Here is a 4084-nt window from a genome sequence, read left to right on the forward strand (position 1 = left end):
TCCCTCCCCTTCCTTCTACTCTCTACGCTCTTCTTCCTACTGCTCTCTCTCTCTCTCTCTCTCTCACTCACTCTCTCTGTCTTTCCTCTTCCCCCTGTTGGTCGTTCGCACGAAACGAAAAACAGCGACGGTAGCGGCTTTTTCCTGCCGCCCCTGAATTACCTGCTCGCTGCCGCGTACGACGCTTCCGCGAGCGTCCGCGCGCGACTACGACACGAGATTCTCGCGCCGCGTGCACGAAAAATCGGTACGCGTCGCCGTTTAGAAGCTAGTTAGCAGCGATCAAACACAAACGACTCGCATTTATAGTAGCATTTACACGGAGGCACACGGTACAATAAAGAACAGTACGGTACGATACGGTACAGTACGGCACGACACGACACGACACGACATAATACCACTCGCGGTTGGCTCGGCTCGGCTCGGCTTTGCTCTGTTTCCACTCTCTTCTCGGTTTTCGAGATCGCAACAAATACGACGACAAAGACGACGACGACGACAATGACGATGACGACAAGAAGCAAGAGCCTTACTCTCTTTCTCTCTTTCGTAGGCCCCGATCGATTCACCTGTCACTTGTCAACGAAAACTCACGGGGATCCGTTGCGCCACGCACTACATCTGACATGACCAAGCAGCACCTCGCGATGCCCGGCCAGCTCGCGTTACGCCCCGAGCCCGAATTCGACCCCGCGGCCGTGTCCTACGCAGGCCGGCGGTGAACGACTCGCGGAGCGCGTTTCACTGCAACCGAGGCGAAGCGCTTGATGTGTGGCCGTATATCAAAATGGCGTCCCGTGCTGCTCGGCATCCATTGGCGAAGGCACCGCGGCCAATTTCCCGTACGCTACCGCCGATCGCTACGACGCGCGGCGCGACGCGACGGCACACCGCGCACCGTTTCCGCTCGCCGCCGTGTAATCTGTGTATACGCTATACACACGCGTACACGTCGGTAGTGATGGGTAGCGACGACAGTCGGCGGCCCTGTTCTGTGTGTCGGTACTGTCGGTCCGTGCGCGCGCGCTCACGCCTCACCCTACGTCATCAAGTCATTTTACGCGCGGCTACTTCGCGTAAGAGACCACCTATCGCCTTTTTTAACCCTCGCGCGACATTCCACTGATAACAATTCCGAATCGCACGCTATGTTTTTACTTTCAAAATGGATGGGTGCCCCCATCACCTCCACCGAATGCACACTCTACCGTTTGAATTAACGCCCGTGCTGAACGTTCGAGAGCGCAACTTGCTCTACGGCACAATACTGCCATCTGTTGAGCTCCCATCATATGTCGCCTATTTATCGTCAAAGCGGAACTGACCACTCAGGCGCGAAAAACAAACTCAGATCGAGTTTGAATTCCCAGCAAACAAGAATGGATCAAAATGGATTGACATTTTTTTCTATCCGAATGCGTACTTTAAATAGCGAATACTTCTTTTTCGATTTTTTGGATTCAACTGAATTGAAAAACTGCACTTCGTATTCAAAATTTTCAATTGGACAGTATTCATTCACACAATGTGTGTGTTGCACATAAAAAAAACTAATATTATTTTTAGATTGAAAGGCATAGAGATATGCTCCATGCAATTCCTATAAATGACATTTCTAAAAATCTGAATCAATTTCAATCCAGATTTTTAGAAATATTGATTCACAAGTGTTAAAATGAATGTTTTTTAATCCTAATGCATTTTTATTTATTTATAGAAATTACATGGAGCATATCTCTATATCTTTCAATCCAAAAATAATATTAGTTTTTTCTATGCATTGTGAATACTGTTCAATTCAAAATTTTGAATAGGAAATGCAATTTTTCAATCCAATTCCATCTAATTGAATCCAATTAAATTCAAAAAAAAGTATTCGCTATTTGAAATACGCATTCAGAAAAAAATTTCAATCCATTCTCGTTTACTGGGTGTTCGTTTTGTCATTGTAACGATAAATATCAGACGGACGTGGTATGTACGTAGTATGTAGTGCGAATCCTATTGGGTTGTCCGGAAAGTTCGTGCTGATTTTTGATAGATGGCGTAAGGACAGGTCTGAATTAGAACGATTGAAAACAAATGACATGCGTACAAATTGTAAAAGACGGTATACTTCAGGCATACTTGGAAAAAAATTTGATTGCGATACGTTAATTTTTATCAGTTTTATATCCCTTTGAATATAGAAGAAAACAAAGTGCATTTTAGGCATTTAATGCCTATTACTGCTTTTCTTTTACCAAAAAGGCAAAAATGTCACACAAGCGGCAAACAAGATATGCTCTGTTTATGGTGCTGTAGCTGAAAGAATTGTGCGAAAGTAGTTTGCTAGGCTTAAAGCTGGTGATTTCAACCTTGAAGATCAAGAACCCGAGTTGACCCTCCATCACAGATGAAGATCAGATTAAAACACTGATCGAGAATAACCCACGCTATACGACACGTAAATTAGCAGAAATGTTGAATATATCAAAATCCACCATCCACGAGCATTTTGTGAAGCTTGACTACATAAACTTGTGGGTTCCCCATGATTTAACGGAGAAAAATCTAGATCGCATTTCCATTTGCGACTCGCTCTATAAACGCAATGAAGAGACATCATTTTTGAAGCAAGTAGTGACGGGGGATGAAAAATGGATCATTTACAATAATGTTGAGCGAAAAAGATCTTGGGGAAAGCGGAATGAAGAACCATCTTTAGCCATCCAAAAGCCGGTCTTCACCCAAAGAAAGTCATGCTCTGTGTCTGGTGGATTAGAAAGAGATTCTGTATTATAAACTTTTACCAAACAATGAGACGATAAATTCAGAGAAGTATTGTTCCCAATTAGACGAATTGAAGACAGCAATTGAACAAAAACGTCCAGAAATAGCGAATCGAAAGGGCGTCGTATTTCATCAGGACAATGCGCGGCCTCATGTGTCTTTGATAACTCGACAAAAGTTGTTGGAGCTCGGTTGGGATATTCTACCCCATCCACCATATTCACCAGACCTCGCGCCATCTAATTTCCACCTATTTTGATCATTACAAAATTCCCTTAATGGAAAAAGCTTCAACTCTTTGGTCGAAGTAAAAAATCACTTAGAAAAGTTTTTCGCTGAAAAACCTGAGAGATTCTGGAAGAACGAAATTTTCAAGTTGCCTGAAAGATGGAGAAAGGTAGAACAAAATGGCACCTATATAATTTAATAAATGTATATTAAAATTTAAATTTTCTGCGTTTCAATTTTCCTTCAAAATCGGCACGAATTTTTCGGACAACCCAATACATTTCAAATATGCTGGGTTCGTTTGGAGCGATCCTGAACAATTCCCGAGAGACAAAACAAACATTGCTAACTGCGTTTAGCAGAGAAAGCAACTTCGCAACTATTGTAAAATTCTTCAATACGATTAGTTCTTGCTTTTGGTTCTTTATAAATCTAAACGTATAAACCAATCATATTACAAAATTTTACACAACAGTTACAAAATTGTTTTCTTTGCTGAAGCTGAACGCAGCCAATATTTGACTTCAATCATCACAATTGCCAATGTGAAAAAAAAAGAAAAGAGGGAGGAAACGCATTTTGATTAAACTGCTTTTGGCACTTCTTACAGTCGACCGTTGATTAATTTAATTAGAAATTGGTGAGAAAAGTCTCCAACAAAAGAATTGTCACAGGATATGCAAATGTGAATGAAATGACTAGAATATTGTATGAATACCTCATGTATATTTCACGTAAAATTACTTGCGAGTGACTTTATAGATGCCTTTTCATGCGACGCTAAAACGTTTTCTAGCATTAAGAAATATCGAACCTAATCTTTGTAATCTGTAACGAGGAGACAATAGATTTCTGCCGTGTATATCACTGTGTTATTTATTCTGGAATTTTAAGTTCAATATGTTTAATTATAAATATCACGCATGGATGTATAAATTTAATTCAAAAGAAATTTCACATAATATATCCTCATATTTTATTAGACAAACATTCAAAGTATTATTTCATTTTTATTAATTTACCTCACTTTTTTCTTCACTTTTGCATATTAAAACTTTATAAATAAAATTTTCCAATTAAA

The sequence above is a fragment of the Atta cephalotes genome, assembly GCF_000143395.1.
Source record: "Atta cephalotes unplaced genomic scaffold scaffold00051, whole genome shotgun sequence".
NCBI lineage: Eukaryota > Metazoa > Arthropoda > Insecta > Hymenoptera > Formicidae > Atta > Atta cephalotes.